General features: G+C 40.0%; 1 protein-coding gene across 1 annotated transcript in view; it reads right to left on the bottom strand.

The window, feature by feature from the left end:
• Positions 1-22003, bottom strand: part of fam189a1 (family with sequence similarity 189 member A1) — a 109799-nt gene that overhangs the window by 60940 nt on the left and 26856 nt on the right. The window lies entirely within an intron of this gene.

The raw sequence follows: 22003 nt of genomic DNA, 5'->3' as shown, positions 1-22003 counted from the left end.
GTACATTATAGTTCCTCATATGTAGAAGGAGGTGAATGCTGAGTAGAGCGCATGCTGATTATTTCTCAGTCACTGAAATGTGTTTGCTGGCAAAAGAGAAAGAGAGATCAGTGAGACTGAGGAGTCGATCGATCTGAAGATTATGGGATTATGCCATCGTGTGCAATCACACACAGCTATGGGATTAACAAGCACCGACATAAAGGAAAAGGGCAGAAAAACAAAGAAACAGGATCAATGTGTGATTCAAAAAGAAAATAAAAGCAATGAAAAATAAAGTTCAAAGAGAGAGCTTTTGCAAGGTCTTGTTAACCATGATTTGGTCTGCTAATAGGTCTGTCCGGGTATAAATAAATAAATAAATAAATAAATAACAAACATTATATTAGTGCAGCAACGATAGCAAAACATAAAACACACTAAATACATTAAATCCACTGCATTTACAGAAATTATGCGTGGGCCATTAATAAGACATTACTTCAACACAAATACATTTCTTTAATAAGTATGACATAAGATTATGTTTTATGAGAGAGAGAGAGAGAGAGAGAGAGAGAGAGAGAAAGAGAGAGAGAGAGTGTGTATATGACATGTTCAGAGAGATGATGTGAGAAACGGTTCACATTGTATTTGCTCTCTTGAATTATTGATCCTCTTTCAGTAGCAATTGAGAGGGAGAAATAGACGGAGAAAACTAAACCAAGAGTAGGGGAAAAAGATGCTGAGAAAGAGTCAGTGAAAGATAAGATTGAAAGGGAGGAAATGCCTGGCTGGTGTGTGTGTGTGGAAAGATCAGCAGCACAAAAGAGCTCACTGAAAGGAATATTCAGGCGTTGTGCAAAATCCTATTCCCTGGAAAAATCACATCACCCCTTGGGCACCTAAACGATTCTATTGGCTGAAAGATATTTTGGGGCTATTCTATTCAGTGCCTGATTAAAAATTACACAATGCTGCCTGCTGATGTATATACACTTAAAGTCAAATGGAATTGAAGTTCGTCATCTATTTTATAAATGCATCTCAATGAACTTAATGCAAACAATTTATCCATGATTTGTTTGAACCTGTAAATGTCAATTTTATTAATATTTTGTGAACAATATTGCTTTTTTTGACTATGTAATTTTAATCAAAATGTCATAACTCAATCTTCGCGTGAAATAACAGAATTCTCTGGGTGATGTACTGTATCCCAGACTTTTTCAATCATATATTCCAGTTTAACTTCGCCCCTTTCTTACAATCGACTGCAAGCTTACATTCAGATCTGCCTCCATCCAATCCACAACCAATTGATTAAACCAAGTCATCAGCCTACAATTATTTTCTTTTTCAATAACAGTGGAGAAAAGAGACAGTGCTTCTCTGTTATTAAATAAATGGACATTTCTAAATATTATCTAGTCACAATGTTTATCTCATCATGTCATGTAAGTTAAGGTCTAATTTAAAGGGTTGAATTCATACTAATTTTTTATTGTATTGCATATTATAATGGCAGTAAAGTTTTAGAGGGTGATTTTTGATGCCGTTCTTCTGATTTCTCATTTGGCAGATGCTTTTATCCAAAGATGACTTACATTTTATTCAATGTACACATTTTATCAGTTCTTTGGAATCGAACTAATGACCTGCTAGAGCCATGCTCTACAGTTTGAGCTGCAGGAAGGTGTATTATAAATAATACAGACCCTCCATCACCCAAATATGTTTACCTTTATCTGACTCAGGGTTTATAAAATGTAAATATATGTACCGAGGGATGAGTCAGAATGTTTGTCTGTGGTAAATGAGAGCATGCCACAGATACTGTCAGATACACACATACACACTCAAGCACAATGCCTACATTAACACCTGCTACCGTTGAACCCTCCACGTCGTATGAATCCCCATTGACAACTATGCCTTAATATTATTAACTCTGTGCCAGAATTAGGGCTCCCTACTGACTCTCAGTACCTTTTTAGCACATAGGTTAATAACATGCTGCAGAGCGAGTTGGACTGCAGAGGGTCAAACTAGTACTCCATAGGTTTGTTGGACAATGGAAGAGGCTTATATACTGTAGTTTAGGATAGAAGTTATGCTGCTTGACCTTTTCTGGCTTTATTCGAGGATATGTGTGTATGACATCTGCATCTGCAGCCATCAATCCCATATTCCCTACTTTTCCAGAGGTGCAGCAGAGCACACATTAAGGGTGGGAAGCCTTGTCGGTGATTTTCTGCCTGTGCGGTTGAGTCTGCGGAGAAATTGTTTTCTGGAAAGAAGCAACGATTGCTAGCAATAATCAAAGAAGGATTTCACCCTCGGCTGCGCTCTCAACAGGATTAAGACGCACCACTCACTGACATTAGCCACTAAAGCCTTTTAGCTCAGTCAGCAGTGCTATGAGAGGACAGAGAGCCCTTCAGTCAATTACCAGGGTACAGCTGCTCCGTCTAATATATGTACATATATACAGCCCATATCGCAAATACCACAAATGACAACTAGACTCTAAGGACCAGATTCAGTTCAAGTCCAGTCTGCTTAAACTGGACTATTAGGAAAAATACGAGGGAACACAAACTGTCAAACAGTGCGGGATCAAAAACAGTGCGCTTTGAGAAATTGCTCTTGGCTGTCAAAATCAAGACTAAATTTGTAAAGGTTTGCATATTGAGTGTGGACTGCAGAGTGTGAGGTTGCAGTGGGTGACCGCTCTTTAATCACACTCAACTGTTTGCACAGCAGTGATATACTGTACAGCCGCCCCCCTCCCCAAACACACAGAGAGAGAGAGGCTGAGAGAGCGAGAGACACAGCATTTCAACTGAAAACTATAGGCAACAAATATGGGTTTTGAAATGTTTATAATTATTATATACCAATTATTGGTCCATTAATTATTTTTTGTTATCTTGAGAAAGAAATATTTGGAAAAAATAAATGCAGTTCCACAGACAAACAAACAAATTTGTTTGTTTTTGGTTACTTAAAAAGTTACTTAAAAACTGTTTCATAAGCATCATTTGTTTGGGAATTTATTGGTGCGCTGTATGGTTTTGATTAACCAAAATTAACCATTTCATGATTTATTCAATCAGGAATCAGACTACAGAACACTGGTCATGATGTATTGTTTGGATCTTTAAAAAGAAGACACTCGAGTAATTTGCTTGTAATATGTTGGACTACAGATCATGCTGCATGGTTCTGATACACAACAAAGGACTCATTTATAAGAGTCATCCATTCAGGAACTGAACTACACTGCTTGTGCTGTATGGTTTTGAATCACTAAAAAGAACTGTCTCCCAAGAGTCATTTGTTGAGCAGTTGCTCTATAGATTTAGTAGCAGTTTTGGCATCCCATTGCACAGCAGTGCAGGAAACACTCACAGAGTTTTAGTTTCCACAAAATACTGGGAAGCACACTTCACAAAAATGATAATAATGAGAAATGTCACTGCACTCGAGCACTCAGCATATTACAATTATTTATTTATTAATTAATTATTTCATAAGTACCATGACACTTGAAGACTGGAGTAATGACTGCTAAAAAAAAAATACATTTATAATATATTAAAATGAAAACTGTTATTTCTGATTAAATAAATGCATCATTTGTGAGCAGAAGAGACTTCTTTCAAAATCTTTAAAATATCTTACCAACCCCAAATTTTTGGGCAAAAATGTAAAATAAATAGAGGTTGTGTGTGCAAAATGTAAATAAATCAATACAAAGACACGCATAAGAATTCACTGAGTTGACCAAAGTTCAAACAGTCTAATATCAGCAATAAAAAAATGCTACAATGTTCAACATGCCCTTGATGGAAAGACTGAACAAGCAAAACTAGCTAATGTAATCGGACGAGCTTCTCGTCTCAGCTCTTTACCAATAATCTGCATGATCTTCAGACTGATGTTTTCTTTTTACCTGATACCCCCGGGGTGCAACAAAACTATTCAGAAGCTGAGCATCCAGCACAAGAAAAGACAGACAGAAGGCCAAAAATGATCAAATCAAATTAGAAAATATAGCTGCAAGCAGCAATAACGGGGCCAAGCACTACAGAAGCAAGCTTCAGACAAACGGCAGGAATGAGTAATTAAAACCGTTTTAAGATTATTTTAGGCAAAATGGCTTGAAAACAATAAACACAACCAGTAGTAATAGGATTTATTGGCTTATCACGTGTAACCAATAGGTGGCGCTGTTACTAAATTAGTGTGGAATGGTCAGTGTGAGGTGACTATTGCACATACAAAGTTTGGTGTCAGTATGTCAAAGCTTTGAATATATATAGCCTTAGAGTCATTTTGACACAGTGCTTAAAGTTCATAGTGGCGCTGTACGAAAAGGGTTGCGTCTATTGACACGAAATCCATAACTTTTTGTGAGCACAGTCTGAAGATGATTTGAATAACTTTTTGGTGAAAATCGGAACAACGGTTGATGAGGAGTTCGAAAAAGTAGGTTTTAACTGAAAATCAAGATGGCGGACAGGAAGTTCGGCCAAATAAGGAAAACTTGTTATCTATGTTTTCGGCTTGACGCAAGGAATCTATTAAGACCAGCGGCATTTCAATAGCCAGATTTATTCAATAGTTATTTGCCTGTTTGGAAATTTTGTTATAACTTTTGACCACTAGGTAGTAGTGTTGTCACGGTACCAAAATTTCAGTATTCGGTACCGATACCAGTGAAAATCCACGGTTCTCGGTACCAATTTCGGTACCAAAGCAAAACACTAAAATATGCTAATTAAAAAAAAATAACTTTTTAGCACTAAAAATAAAACCAATGCCATTCTTTATACTTATTTACAATTGTGTTTAAAGTTTTTCTACAAGTTATATAATTTGAAAAACAGTAAACAAGTTTCACCCAAATTTAATTTGTCTTTTAATTTATGAAATTTAAACACATTTTATTTTTGGTAAATAAAGGGGATTAGCTATTAAAATTAAAACATGGAAGAAATATTGTGATTTATTTCTTTAAAAAATAAAGTTTGATAAATTTTTTCAACAGTAGTAGCAGTATCACATACATTTTACTAAATAATAGTAATATTTCTAGCACAATGCCTTTATGTAAAAATGTACTTTTAGGCCTAATGAATGCATATTTTAACTGAACTTAAGACTGGTGGTGATGCTTAAGATATTTTTGGTCATTGAGGGTTTCTTTAAAAAAAATAGTAATAGATCATATTAATTATTATTAAAAGATAATACTACTACTAATTCTACTATCATACTAATGTATATACAATGCACTATGAATTGATGAGCTGCTGGGTTCATGAATATTAATCACGTTGTCTGCGTTCGGTCAAACTGATTTGCTGAAATCAAAACAAGGACGGTACTAGATCAGCGCCAGCCAATGAAATTGCCATTTGTGCATAAACCGGTATGTCTTCTGCTTGTTCGAAAATGAATATGAATAATTCTAAATGAACTCCATTATTTTGACAGGAGAAGACAACAAAGAATAGTTTACATATAGCGTGTCGATTCAGCGTGGTAAGATGTGTGAGAAACAGCGTTATCAGTAAAGCTACGGTGAGTCGTGCGCCTTCACAATAGAGCTTAGATTCTCTGCCCGAGCCCGAGCCCGACCCTTCCCGCCACCGTCCTCGGGCCGGGTCGGGTCGGGCCCTTGATAAAGCACGTCACGTGTCATGCGCAGCGTCTCGTCCACTCGCAGTCTCGCATGCGTGATGCATCACAACTGCTGTGCGTGCTGTACTATTCAGTAGAATAAGTGCAACATGGACAGGCCCGGCTGCAGGATGAAATGACTGAGGGGGCATGTGAAATTTTTAAGGGGGCTTAACTTTATTACACCATCGATGATTAATACACACTGAGATCTCGCTTTGCAATGACAGATTTTTAAATTTAGCGCTCCCTAAAACACTCCATATGCAACTGCAGGTAACAAGAGACTACCAAAGTAAGATTTTTCAAGACGACAGTTATTTTAGAACGTTCCCCCTTAATGTTTCCATGGCAACGCGTCATATTTGTCACGTGAAACACCGCAGCTATAATGATAACACTGTATAACAGATGTAGGCTATCCTTCATTTTGTTTTTCCTTTTTTATTCGAAATATTCACAAACTTACTTACCATGTCATCAACTATCTGATATTCCGATTCTCAAATATGTTTAAGTGAGTGTGTTTGGTCGTTTAAAAATCTTTATAACAATAGAGTAAACTTTATAGTTAGACTACTTCCACTTTGTTTATCTGATATGGAATACACACTTCGGCAAATTATATTTGAATAGATTGTTTTTACTGGTTTCACAGACTCCAAATGTAGGCTATTGTTTTACCAGTGCTTATGTGTAGCCTATTTAAATGTATGAAATCTGATATAAACATTATGAGGTTGAAAACACTGCATAGTTGTGATATGACAGCGCTGAGCTCGTCCGTCTCTGACTTAGCGCCAAGCAACGCGACTAGCACTTGCTTCCACAGACATCAGTGAGTATTTTACAAACTCCAAATGTAGGCTGTTGTTTTACCAGTGGTTATGTGTATTTAAATGTCTGAAATCTTAAATAAACATTATGAGGTTGAAAACACTGCATAGTTGTGATATATGACAGCGCTGAGCTCGTCCGTATCTGGCTCAGCGCCAAGCAACGCGAAAGACGTTTGAATCTGGCAGTAATGTCACGAGTCACAACACTGAACATTCTAAATCCCATGGGGATAAGGTTAAATTATTATTTAACTCAAAAGGTTGAACATTTTATTTTTAACCATGAATACAAAAATGAAACGGAGGGGGCACAAGTCAGATCTGAGGGGGCATTGCCCCCTTTTGCCCCCTTGTGGCGCCGGGCCACATGGAGCTTGAAGAAGCAAAGAACAAAATTAAAACAGGAGAATTAACTTTGAGCAAGTCTGGAGGAAAATCGGAGGTATGGAAACATTTTAAACTAGTCGTGGGGAGTGACAACATATGTGTTGGCTTTGTCTCGTGCATTAAATGCAGCACGTATATATAGGCTATATATATATATATATATATATATATATATATATATATATATATATATATATATATATATATATAACTGCGCAGCTCCCCCGTAGCCTAAATGATCTAGCACAGCAGCACCTGCGGTAAAAAAAAAAAAAAAATCTGGCGCCGCCCCTGGTTATAACGGCCCACATATTACAAATGGTCGGGTTTAAATCGGGCTAGGGCTCATAATGTGCGTCCATTGAGATGAACTGAAAAGTTCAGATCGCTTGATGGAGAGAGAACTCTGAAGCTCAGATGCTGAAATTAATGCAAGCGTCATGCGCTTCAGTCTATGAAGTAAACAAACCCGCACGTCTGCCATTCATTAATTCACACAGAGACGCGCAGAACACGGATTCGTATTTCAAACAACTTTTGCGGCTTAAGATTTACAGATACTGGTCCATATGGAGATTTGATTTGATTAATTTATGCTAACTTTGACAAATTCCATGACTGTCCATATTAAAATGTAAGTTTAATTTTCATGACTGGATTTTGAGATTCCGTCCTCGTTTTCTGCTTCGCGGAAATCATAGCGCTGAACCGGGTTTGAACGGGACCTCGGTACTACCGGTACTTAAAGAAACCTGGTACCGTCACATTTACATTTTTTTAGTACCGACTTGGTACCGAAGTACCGGGTCTTTTGACAACACTACTAGGTAGCGCTGTTTCGAATTATTTTGAGTACCTTCAGGGGATGGTGTTGTTGGCACATTCTGAGTTTCATAATATTACACCAATGCATTTGTTTAGTATAGCATTTTATTTCACAAAACTGTATTGACGTCAATGGAAATTTCATATTTTGTTCTATTATAGCGCCACCAAGAGGCTCAGTACCAACATTTTTTTAATGTGTCCTTAGAGTAAGCCCATACATATATATGTCAATTTTGGTGAAAATATCTCAATTCATTTTAGAGTTATAGACATTTATATGAAGAAACAAGTAAAAAATGACTGACACATGACTTTGATTGAATTGTACTACCCCTTACTATCAATATTTTTGCATTTGGGCATTGGTGTATAGCTATCGACCTATGTTTCCGAACTTCTGACGGTGGGTTCGTCTCGATCGGAATAGCGGTTTGGAAGATATAGCCAAATGGTTTTTAAGCGCTAAATCACGACGCTACACAAATTGTAAGGCGAAGTCTAGCATGTTTGGTATCGTAGGACTCGGTAATGTTTCAGAAGTCTAATTAGATGAGTCTCGTGATAATAAGTCGACCACACCCAAAGTTATAAGCATTTGAAAAAAAAACTGTTTCGAAACTTCTCATGCTCCTTCAGAACATTGTGTTGATGACCCATACCAAGTTTCATAATAAACCGTTGATGCATTCTTAAAATACAGCATTTTAGCACAAAATTCAAAATGGCCGATATGGTAAAATTGGATATCAGTCGACTCGGCATGTTGCCCTGAATCTAACATGACCAATTTTATGATTTTTGGACAAACTGTTCAGAAGTTATAATCAAAAATAGCAATTTTTCATATCTCCGGACCAGAAGGTGGCGCTGTGCCGAAACGCAGCATGTAGCCTCAGGTCATGCTTTTTATGACATATACCAAGTTTGGTCTGAATATGATAAATCATTGCAGAGATACAGCCTTACGACTGTTTTTGCAAGCACTATGTAAAATTTGTTCGAGCGTTTATCGAAAACGGTTTGACGGATCAATTTCAATTCCATAACTTTTGGTCAGCACTGCCTTAAAATGATCTGGTTCAATTTTCGTGTAAATCGGACAAACCGTCTAGGACGAGTTCCAAAAGTAGGTTTTTCAAAAAATTCAAAATGGCGGCCATATTTCTATGACGTAAAATGACTTCATACGGTTCATTCGAATCGGCATGAGCTCAGGAATCAGAGAAAAAAAGTGAAATTGAAAACAAAAATGAAATTTTGGACAGTTTGTGGCGCTAGAGGGAATGCCTTAGACACACCAAAATTGGTGTACTTAATGTTGGCACTGTCCTCTATCAGAATGTCAAACCATTACAACTTTCCCACAATCGGTTCTATGGGCTGCCATAGACTCCTAGTCGGAAGAAGGAAGAATAATAATAATAAGAACGGGAACAATTACAATAGGTGCCTACGCACCTTCGGTGCTTGGCCCCTAATAATAGGAACGGGAACAATTACAATAGGTCCCTACGCACCTTCGGTGCTTGGCCCCTAAATACAAGAACACACACCAGAGTCTGTCAAATCACTTCTGCTCGACAGACTCCACTACACACATCTGTTTAGACAGCTGCTGCTTACTACTATTGTTCCAGCTGCATGAAGGACATCAGAAGGCCTCTGGTGATGGCAGCAGGATGGTCAAGTGCATGAGAAGATTTCAACCGGGCTCATATCTGGCTGAACTGATGTCCATGTAGTGGGTTTTTCTAGAAAGTCCAAGATTTCTCTCTTTTTTTTTTCTCCTGACATCCTCATGGAGAACATGGGGTCCAATTGCCTCAATTAAGAAGGAAACTGTGATTACATATGTGCTATTAGATATAAATAGAACACACTCCCACTGCCCGCTGCAATGCCTGCAAATGACTTCAAGGCATATTTCTCAAGCATAGCTTCCCTCACACACATACTAATGAAGGCGTGTGGCATATCATCTTGATTTACATACATATTTATGAAGGTGCGTGCATGCTTATGAAAGCATAAAGCAGTGTCATTTATACTCACATGTACACTTATGAAGGTTTATGGCTCATCACTTTTATATAAGACTCGAACTGAGTTCAATATGTGAAACATTTGGATGTATCCATAAACGTGATGATGATGATCATCAAGGCTACGTGAGTGACTGAACGAAGATCCTGGAATGAGGACACGACACACTTACACATCACTCCCTAAAAAGGGAGGGAAAGAAAGAGAGAGATGGAGAGGGACGGATGGGAATGGTGCTTCTGTTGCCTTGGAAACCCCTTTCTGGACACTTTCCAAGCTTTGTAATGATTTCCCATTTACCCCTCAGAGAGGAAGAGAGCGAAGTGACTACTTCAGTATCAACATGCAACACACACTACGCTGAACAGAGCTTTACTGCAAACCCCTGAAGATATGAACACGACATAAGAACGTGTTAAAAATAAAAAATGCTAACTTCGCAGTTTTCACAGGAGAAATTTCTCCGTTCAGTCTTGAACTTGAATGTGTAGTAAATCAATTCTGCTTACACTCACTCCAGCGCCAGTGAACTGAAGTCAACCACTGATGATATCATTGAGCTCCAGATGGTATTCTGAAGCTGAACTGTTGGGCAGCTTGTGCTGTTTCCCCTTTAAAGTGATGACCTGCACCTTGCTGCAGATTGGCTTCTGTCTAATAAAATTACAGAACCATCACTGTCCTTGTCATAGCTGTAATCGTGTTACGGGGGCACTCTTATCAGGTTGAACACATCTCTCTGGAACAGCTAGCACATGTCCTAAAAAGGCATCTTTGTGCAGGTTACAAGGAAGCTTGACTCGAGTCGTGTGTCTGCATGTGTGGGTGCATGCAGTGAGGAATATTATGAAGGCTTGTGTCACACATAAATAGATAATGGACATATTGATACATATTTCCTGATCCAATTTTGATTCACTTGCTCTGGATTCGATTATTCTCATTTTGATTAGTTTGAATTGACATATTTCTGTTAAAATGTCCATTCTGCATATATGAAAGAAGTACATTCTCAGCAAACACTATACATTACACACTGATGAATTATGAAAATATTTCATTTAGATATTAACAATAATTATTTTTGGAAATAGTCTGATTGTTTTATTCAGTAAGGATGCATTAAAGGGATCATGAACGGAGAAATCAAAATGACCTTGATCTTTTGATATATTTAATATTGTTCTATAAAAATGTTCTTGTTAGTCTAAAAACAGCTTTTGTTGAAACCAAATGACAACTTGTGGAATGTGCCACTTTATGATGTAATAGTGTGGATAAGCACCGCCTAGGGATGTTGCGGTGACGGATTATTTCCACCGGTTAATCGACGTGTAAAAAAACCGGTAATCCCGGTGTCACCGGGGTTGCGTGTCGGGGATTTCGGGTGGCCGAAAATGCGGTCGTGCAGACGTGCACACGTCTCAATTTACTTTCACTTTAATTAGCGGCAATTCAGTAGCATTTGTTTGAATTAATCATGGGTTAATTTATTTTATTCTTAATAAAAATACACAAAACAATAAGACACTCGCTTGTATTACACACATCTTTATTGCAAAATGAATAATAACTTAACACACCATGCAAAAACTAAACGAAAGCACTTATGAAACACCTTTAAAGTGCATTTATTAACAAAACGAACCACTGCACACATCGTGCAAGTATCAAACAAGACTCGTTAAATAATTATAAATATTCGTTAAATAAAGTGCCTGCCTTTTTCAGCAAAAAAAAAAAAAACACCGCACAACCATCGATTATGAAACGAACGAACATCAAAAACTTCGTTAAATAAGGTAGCCTAGCCGAATAATCACTGGACACTTAAGTGCAAAAAAAACTAATATAAAAATTAAACTCACGTTAAGCTGTTAAAAAAAAGAGGTAGGCCTATTAACTGCATACACCGTACAAAAAAATTATAAATAGGCTAAATGAGAAACAATAAACGAAAAACCTTCATTTTAAATTGCAACAGTTCGCTTTGAAACCAGATCTTCCGCCATCCTTTGCCAGTTAGCTCGCCTCACTCTCCTCAAATGATAAATGAAATCGGACACCTGCTGCTTTACTGCTGCGCTCGTTCCGCTTACGCTAAATTACAAAGGCACGTAGTCACTAACTGAATTAAGTGCTTTATTGCTATAGGCTAAAACTTCAACACGATGGGGACGGTGCCGGTGGTCAAGTGCTATGACCGGTAGGTGGGTTAAACACCGTGTATCACCGGTAACACCGACTATCGCAACAAGCCTAGCACCGCCTCCGCAGAAGAAGATCTACGCCTGCTTCTACGTGGCTGCATGTTTAATCCCGCCCACCGATTCATACACAAGAGCGGGAGAAAAAACTTTATTTGATGAACTTATTTTTAATGAAGTGTCAAACTATGTCAGTAAGAACTCATTTGATATATACTGAGTATTTACTTGCTTCTAAATTACGTTTTTTGTTGTAAAAAAACATTATAAGTGGACCTCAGGGAACAGTATAAAAAAACAAAGGCAGTTCATGACCCCTTTAAAATGATCAAAAATGACAGTAAAGACATTTGTAATGTTACAAAACTGCTGAAATGAATCCTGTTTACTCAAAGGTTGTTCATCAAAAAAGCCTGAAGAAAAAAAAAACTCTTTAGCAGTTTCCATTAAGCAGCTTCATTAAGCAGCACAACCATTTGAGCACCAAATCTGCATAATAGAATTATTTCTGAAGAATCATGTGACACTGAAGAGAGGAGTAATGGCTGCTAAAAATTAAGCTTTGCCATCCCAGGAATATAAATATAAAACTGGCATTTTTAATTGTAATAATATTTCACAATAGTATTCTTTTAATTCACTTTTGATCATATAAATACAAGATACTACTTAAAAAAAAAAAATACTGACCGCAAACTTTTAAACAGAAGTGTACCCCCCCCTCCCCACTATAATTTTAACCAACTCTTCTCACAAGAATAGCAGTTTTTCAGAAAGTACAATAGTAATGTTGCGCAAAAGTGCTTTTTTTATTCAACTCTTTTAGTATCGATCCCTAGAACACCAGTCTACAAATCCAAACCTGAATGTCCATGGAGGACACACATCCAACTTTGGGACACATCAGGGAGAAACATGCGCTCCTTCTTAATTAAATTGGACAATCCGGGGATTAAAAGAGTGTCAGTGTAAATCCGCTCGTGAAGACGGTGACATTCGGCAACTCGAGATATATCACATGGAAAAACTGGCAGCCGAGAAATCCTTCTGGCTCGTTTCAAAGCAGCCAGATCACATCGCTCGCCGTGTTCAATTTAGAAATTTCATTCTGCCATTGCAGGCACACCTCACAAATGAATAAAGCTGTACCTGTACATACGGTCCCGTGCCAACAGCAGAACATTGCCTGAATTAATTAGAGTCAAGAGTCAACAGCACTGAAATACATTTTTTGGACTCAAAATGTGGAATGAGAAAACTAGAGGAATACGGGAATCTTTTGTTGGCTGGGTTGAGCATTTGTCTGTATGTATAAGACGGAGCGAGAGCGCTTATGTTTACACTGTGACCTCTCCATCACGTTGGCTTCAGCTCCTTTTGGGCTCTTGAGACACAGATGAGAGCTTCTCTCAAATTAGACTCCGCCAACCTCAAAACAGCTCTTAAGCTGCAGTTTATTCCAGCACTGACAATGGCGCTCACAGGAGAAGGTCAAGGCCACACTGATCGGCTGAGTTCTTTTAGCTCATCCAAAATGCAATACACACAGACACAAGTTGCTCTCGTCTAGTCGCTCTACCTCCGTCATTCACCTCCTCTTCCTCACGTTCTCTCATTCCACCAATCATTATTTCCTGTCTAACATCTCACACGGTTCTGAGCTTAGAACAAACAGCTCATCCTCATCGCCATGGAAACAGTGGGACAACAGCAGGTTCCCTGGCGTTACTGGGGGTTGGGCATCTCAATCTTTCCCTCTCTCACTCTCTTTCTCTCTCTCTCATGCTGTTATTCACGTTCATCCACTTTCTGCACACAGATCCCCTCTGGAGACCCTGCCAGTATGCACAAACTGAGCTCCTCTGATCGCTACAACACCGCAATAACCACAGAAACTGTCAGGAGCCGCTGATCTGACCACACCGATTGACTTTAAAGGGGTCATCGGATGCTAAATGCACTTTTACAAGATGTTTGAACTGAAATGTGTGTTGGCAGTGTGTGTACACAACCACCGTATAAGGAAAAAAATCCAGTGTTTTTTTTTTATCTACTAAAATATTTACCCCTTTCTCAAATAGGCGGGGTCAGTAGAGCTCATTAATATTTAAAGGAAAATGCTACAAAATTGCTTGCTCTGAAAATATCTGTTTTTGACAGGGTAAAAAAATATAGTGGTAGTTTTTTATACTACCACTGAGAAATTTTAACAAAGCTATGTTATAGACTTTTCATTAAGACCGTAAAGAAACATATTAACTTGTGGATAATGGGCATCCGATGACCCTTTTAAGGACTATTTTGGTAAATCTCAGTAAACTTCTTAAGAACATGTCCAGTTAGAATTTCGCCCCAAAATCACAAGGAAAAAATACATATATTTTATATATCATAGCTGAAAACAGTGGGGAAAAGTGTAAAAATAAAATAGAAAATGTGTGAACGCATCAAGGCATGGTAACATTAGCAACATTTTCTGCAATATTTTGCAGGTAGAAAAAGCTGGACATTTCTGTGGAGAAAAAAAGGCAAAATCTCATAAAATTTTTCTTACATGGGCTGGAATAAATTTTTTCTGACTTTTCATTTTAATTTAAGAAAGGAAAGAAAAGAAAAAGTTAATCACAATCAACGAGAAGCAATGATGGTTTTTGAGGAAAACATTCCAGGATTTTTCTCCATATTGTGGACTTCGATGGGACTCTTCGATGAGCGCTGAAGGTCCAAATTGGAATTTCAATGCAGTATCAAAATGCTTTACATGATTCCAGCCGAGGAATAAGTGTCTTGTCTATTGAAAAATCTTTCAAATAAAAATGTGTATACATTTTACCACAAATGCTTGACCTGCACTAGCTCTGTAATGTACATCCACAACTTATGCATTATAATGTCACGTTGAAGAGGTCAAGATGAGCATTTGGGGTTAAAAAGTAACCCAGTCACCCAGTTTTTTATTTTAAGTTTTTTGCTTTGTTGAAGAGTAGGAAGAGGTCATTTTAATATTTCATTACCACTACTTTAATATGTTATACACCCACACAAAGGCTGCTGAGCAGTGGGACATACCTGGTTCCATTCTTTCAGTGGACAGTCCTGTCCCTCCTCTAATAGGCCTCTCTTGTCCAGCTTTTTGAATAATTGCAGAGCAACAGAAATTGAGACAGCATTAGATAAACATAGCCAGCTGTAGCATCCCCCATTACTCCCGTCTCACACTATTACAGCGTAACAGTCAAACTACACAGTGACATGCTGCAGACTACAATGGCATTAAGAGAGAAAAAGAGCTTTTCATCAGAGCACTGCCTTACATTCAAAACACAGCCACCAATCCTTTTTACATGGTACGAGAAATATGGATCATGATGCTGATGATGATGGAGGGCGTGAGGAGGAGAACGAGAAAGATGACAAACAAAGACTAATTAGAGAAGTTAAAGGGGGAGAGAGAAAGACTGAGCGAGAGAGATAGAAATCCTGTGCAGCAGGGACTTTTCCTCAGTAATTGAGATGGATTGTAGTGGGCAGAGAGGCCAGATGTGAAAAGAAGAGACTCTCACTGCGGGAACTATTCCCCCTCTTTCTCTGTCTCATACATTTTGTGCTTTAGAGATGACTTTAGCCAGTTTAATCACTAATGACTTCTAAATTAAATTTAGCTCAAATTAAAAAAGCAAAATCAAATAGGAGACAGAGCGTGCTGTAAGCACTCCTCCGGGCCGCTCTCTTAAAACAGCTGAAGCTGGCTTTCCACCTTTAATTATTTTTATTTTTTCCAACTAATAAGATGGATTATTGCAGCCTCTTGTAACAATCTCTATGTAAATTTTAATTACAATTTGATTCATGTTGTATGGCCAAGGATGAATGTGCTGATACACAGAAGTGCCATTTTCAGTCCCAATAGCCCCTTACAGCCTCAGTGTTTCCCCAAAAAAACAACTGACGTTTGATTCAAATGACAGCTAGTGGACACTTCCCTCAAATAATAAAAGGAAAGCATGTCACTGGCAAAGTCAGTAACACCCACCTCACAATAGCCACGATGAAACAATTTCACACAGAGGAAACTTTTCTTTTCTTAAAACACTGAATAATTTTAGGTTGCTTTAAAGCTTAATTAAATGAAATACATCAACCATGTTGTGAACATCTAAAATAGCGATTAGGGCTCAAATGCTTCCATCATGTAATTATCTCGAAATAGAAGTGGGTTTCATCAACACAATATAATGTGAAGACATCTAAACACTGTTTAACATTGGCCTCCCAATGACAATGATGCTCTATTATACCTAAATTATATCACTGTACAGTAAGGATATTTATTGGACCTGATCTACAATGATGAATACAAAACAAGGTATCAAAGCATGTGTTTGTTTGAGCATTTACAGGGCAGGATGATCATATGGCACAGAACAAACATGCTCCCATCACAGCTGGCAACCAGAGATGTGCATGGCTATTAAAGCTGATGTGCCAGGCTATAATTCATACACTGGTGGCCAATCAGAGAGTACTGGCCCAGCTTAACCACACACACACACACACACACACACACACACACACACACACACACACACACACACACACACAAACAAACACACACACACACACACACACACACACACACACACACAACAGAGGCAGGATCACAGGAGCCAGTAAGACTCCCTGCAGGCTGGTTAGATCAATGGCAATATAAATACCATTGCTGATTGTTGTAAGACTGAATAAGTGTAAATCCTTTTTGAAAAATCAATACAGAAAAAGAGCTACAACTGCAAAAAATTCATTGAGATAATTCATGTTTAAAATATCTCAAGCATAAACCTGAAACTATAAAATGCCCAGCTCTAAAGTTATCAGCTACATAAAAATTAAATAACATAAAAATCTGTTTCTGTTGTGCCTACGGGCCGAACGGCAGTGCGGACTACCCGGCCCTCTTGGAGTCTGGAGACTCCGTCGTTCTACTGGGGGACTTCAACGCTCACATGGGCAGTGACAGTGACACCTGGAGGGGCGTGATTGGGAGGAACGGCCCCCCTGACCTGAACCCGAGCAGTGTTCTGTTATTGGATTTCTGTGCTAACCACGGTTTGTCCATAACGAACACCATGTTCAAGCACAAGGGTGTCCAACAGTTCACGTGGCACCAGGACACCCTAGGCCGGAGGTCGATGATTTGTGGTCATGTCATCAGACCTTCGGCCATATGTCTTGGACACTCGGGTGAAGAGAGGGGCGGAGCTGTCAACTGATCACCACCTGGTGGTGAGTTGGATCCGATGGCGGGGGAGGAAGCTGGACAGACTCGGCAGACCCAAGCGTACTGTGAGGGTCTGTTGGGAACGTTTGGCCGAGCCTCCTGTCAGAGAGATCTTCAACTCCCACCTCCGGCAGAGCTTTGACCGGATCCCGAGGGAGTCTGGAGATATTGAGTCTGAGTGGACCATGTTCTCCACCTCCATTGTCGCTGCGGCTGCTCGGAGCTGTGGCCGTAAGGTCTCCGGTGCCTGTCGAGGTGGCAATCCCCGAACCCGGTGGTGGACACCGGAAGTAAGGGATGCCGTCAAGCTAAAGAAGGAGTCCTATCGGGCCTGCATGGCTTGTGGGACTCCGGAAGCAGCTGACAGGTACCGGCAGGCCAAGCGGACTGCAGCCCGGGTAGTCGTGGAGGCAAAAAATCGGGCCTGGGAGGAGTTCGGTGAGGCCATGGAGAAAGACTATCGGTTGGCCTCGAAGAGATTCTGGCAAACTGTTCGACGCCTCAGGAGGGGGAAGCAGTGCCCTACCAACACTGTTTACAGTAGAGATGGGCACCTGTTGACCTCAACTGGGGATATCGTCGGGCGGTGGAAGGAATACTTCGAGGATCTCCTCAATCCCACCGACTGGGGACTCGGAGGAGGACTCGTCCATCACCCAGGCTGAAGTCATTGAGGTAGTTAAAAAGCTCCTCGGTGGCAAGGCACCGGGGGTGGATGAGATCCGCCCCGAGTACCTCAAGTCTCTGGATGTTGTGGGGCTGTCTTGGCTGACACGCCTCTGCAACATCGCATGGCGGTTGGGGACAGTACCTCTGGACTGGCAGACCGGGGTGGTGGTCCCTCTTTTCAAGAAGGGGGACCGGAGAGTGTGTTCCAACTATAGGGGGATCACACTTCTCAGCCTTCCCGGGAAAGTCTATGCCAGGGTACTGGAGAGGAGAATTCGGCCGATAGTGGAACCTCGGATTCAGGAGGAACAGTGTGGTTTTCGTCTTGGTCGTGGAACACTGGACCAGATCTATACCCTTTCCAGGGTGCTGGAGGGTTCATGGGAGTTTGCCCAACCAGTCCACATGTGTTTTGTGGATTTGGAGAAGGCATTCGACCGTGTTCCTCGCGACATCCTGTGGAGGGTGCTCTGGGAGTATGGGGTCGGTGGCCCCCTGCTTAGGGCTGTTCGGTCCCTGTACGACCAGAGCAAGAGCTTGGTTCGCATTGCCGGCAGTAAGTCAGACCTGTTCCCGGTGCATGTTGGACTCCGGCAGGGCTGCCCTTTGTCACCGGTTCTGTTCATAATTTTTATGGACAGAATTTCTAGGCGCAGCCAAGGGCCGGAGAGTGTCCGGTTTGGGGACCATGCGATTTCGTCGCTGCTTTTTGCGGATGATGTTGTTGTATTGGCCTCCTCAGACCAGGACCTTCAGCGTGCACTGGGACGGTTTTGCAGCCGAGTGTGAAGCGGCTGGGATGAGAATCAGCACCTCCAAGTCCGAGGCCATGGTTCTCAGTCGGAAAAGGGTGGATTGCCCACTTCAGGTTGGTGGAGAGTTCCTGCCTCAAGTGGAGGAGTTCAGGTATCTTGGGGTCTTGTTCACGAGTGAGGGAAGGATGGAACGTGAGATTGACAGACGGATCGGTGCAGCTTCTGCAGTAATGCGGTCGCTGTACCGGTCTGTCGTGGTGAAGAAGGAGCTGAGCTGTAAGGCAAAGCTCTCGATTTACCGGTCAATCTACGTTCCTACTCTCACCTATGGTCATGAGCTGTGGGTCATGACCGAAAGGACAAGATCCCGGATACAGGCGGCCGAAATGAGCTTTCTCCGTCGGGAGGCTGGGCGCTCCCTTAGAGATAGGGTGAGAAGCTCGGTCACTTGGAAGGAGCTCAGAGTAGAGCCGTTGCTCCTCCACATCGAGAGGAGCCAGCTGAGGTGGCTCAGGCATCTATTTCGGATGCACGTCTCACCGGGAGGAGGCCCCGGGGAAGACCTAGGACACGCTGGAGGGACTATGTCTCCCGGCTGGCCTGGGAACGCCTCGGGGTCCCCCCGTCTCTGTTTAGACTGTTACCCCCACGACCCGGCTCCGGATAAGCGGAAGATGATGGATGGATGGATGGTAAAATCTGTTTTCTAAAAACCTGTCATATGTAATTTGAAATCTGGTTATTTATAAAATCCATGGCTAGTTTTGACACTTTTTAGTTATTCAGTAAATGCTAGTCTATTTTATAGTACAATACAGTCATTTTTGCTCACTTTTTCTTTTTGGAGTTAAATACCGGTTTGTGGCATTCAGTGTGTAGTGACTAGCGACAGCAAGTTCTAAAGATTGGATATAAAAACCATTTAGATTTGTATGTGAACAGCTCCTGTGCCAAAGTATACTACTGATAAAACCAGGACTGTACTGGCATTGCCTTTTTATTGCCATTGCTTGTCCCAGCACTTGATTGGTATGCACACTCTGGCTATCTGCTGCTCAAAATAAAATGTACACATTTTCTTGGCAGTCAGTTTAATAGGAAAGTATCTTCCAAGAAAAAAAAAATACAGATTGATAATCAGGGAATTGTTCTAGTAAGTAGAGCATTAATGGATGGAAATGATCAGTAATATGAGGGTTATTTTCTCACTTACACATCAGGTTGGATCGCTGGCAATGCAGTGAGAGAGAGCAGGGGCTTGTGCATCAGGGACTGCAGAGGTAGAGATGCCCCAGTCACCCATCTGAGATAAAGCAGAGCGCTAATGTCTGCTCACAAACATTTCGCTAATCCATACTGGTTTTAGTATATTAGATGCAATGTCTTGAATGATAGGGTTAGGATTTAGAAAATGAATGCGAATGCTTTCATTTTAAAACTCAAACCCATAAATCAGCCCCCCCCCCCAACAAACCTGTTGATATATTTATATTTAATGCAGAGCAACTGATTAGCCTTTCAGATGCCCTCACAAGTAGGTGTCTGACATTACATTGTTTCATATTACTTGTGAGGATATAAAAAATGGCCCTCACAAGTATTGATAAACTTGTCTAGAAAAATTATTGCTTTCAAATCTTACCAGCCATTTACTTACTTACATACTTACTAGATTTAATTTCATGAATAGAAATATACACAGAGAGAGAGAGAGAGAGATAGAGTGTGAGAGAGAGAAAACTTCCTGCATTTTCTTTTTTGCAAGAAAAAATCCTTAAAGAAAAAAAAAACTTTTTTTATTTTTTAACAAACTTTTTTTTTTAACAAAACTTTAATTTATAATTTTTTTTACCAATAAGGACATCCTCAAAAAGAAGTTTTATTATATTTATCTAATTTCTGGGTAGAAATTTGTCCTCAAAATATGTTTAAGTAGGTACATATTAGGGCTGTGCAAATAATTGGATGAGATTGACATTGACATCTCGTCAGTAAAGCCGGTTCTGTGATTGGTAGTAAATTACCAACACCTGCTTTCATATAGAGCGGTATTTACTACACAGAGCCATAGTAAGCTACGCAATATCCCATTCATAATCGCAGATGAATAGTATTTTTTTATGAATGCGATATTGCCTAGCTTGTCAGTGAACTACGGTTCTGTGTATTAAAGGGGTCATATGAGGTTGCTAAAAAGAACATTATTTGGTGTAATGAAATGCCTTTATGTGGTTTAAAAAAAACATTATTTTCCACATACTGTACATTATTTTTGCTCCTCTATGCCCCGCCTTTCTGAAACGTGTCGATTTTTTACAATGCTCATTGTTCTGGAAAGCGAGGTGTGCTCTGATTGGCCAGCAATCCAGTGCATTGTGATTGGGCGAATACCTCAAGCGTGTGACGCAAATGTTACGCCTCTTAATAGGGCTGTGAGATTAATCGAAATCGAAATAAAATCGCGATTTGAGTGTGTGCGATTTCTAAATCGCTTTATAGCACGATTTTCCACAGCCTGAACCTCCAGCAGTATGTTATCTGAACCAATAATGATGCAGCACACCTAAGTGGAGCGCGAGAACAGAGCAGACTGGGCATATGCCTAACTCCAGGTTCACACACTCTGTCTGTGATGAGTAGCCTTTTTTTTCGAGCCCATGTTAATGGATCAGAACGTTCACACTGCATGCGGTAAAAGATGAGAACAGAAAAGGTTATAAATAGAAAGGTGCGAAAAGATTTAATATCTTGCGCATGAGCACAGAGAGAGTTGTGAGTGCACAGGACACAGGATGAGCGAGAGGAGACACATTGTAAGGCAGCGTGTATCTGAGCCTTATACAGTCTATGATCCGAGCACGCACGTCTGGTTTTGTTAACAGAGCAAATCTGCGTGCGAATGGATAGATTCGCGCCCGTGCATTATTTTAATGTGCTTTCGCGTTACAATAATGCGCTCTAGTTGCTGCTTCTGAACCGCGTACACGTAACTTACTGTATACGTACTGCAGATGGAGTACGTGTGAACCTTGGGCAATAAATATATTGGGCAAAACATATAACACCTGATGCACCGCTACAGTGAGCTTTATGACCAATGCATGGCAAAAAAAAAAAACATCCCTGAACACGGGTTTTATTTTATTTTTTTATTATAATTTTTTGCCATATGTCTAGATTTTGTTTGACATCTTTACATAGTGATTATTTTGACTTAAGTCTGTTCTAGAGACATGTTACAACTTTTTGATAAAGCTCTCATTGGTTTTCTTTTGGAAATATGTTTCAAATTTATACTGAATGCATTTATGACTGTAAAGCATGCCT

This window comes from Carassius carassius, chromosome 3 (assembly GCF_963082965.1).
Source record: "Carassius carassius chromosome 3, fCarCar2.1, whole genome shotgun sequence".
NCBI lineage: Eukaryota > Metazoa > Chordata > Actinopteri > Cypriniformes > Cyprinidae > Carassius > Carassius carassius.
This window is presented reverse-complemented; position numbering and strand designations above follow the sequence as displayed.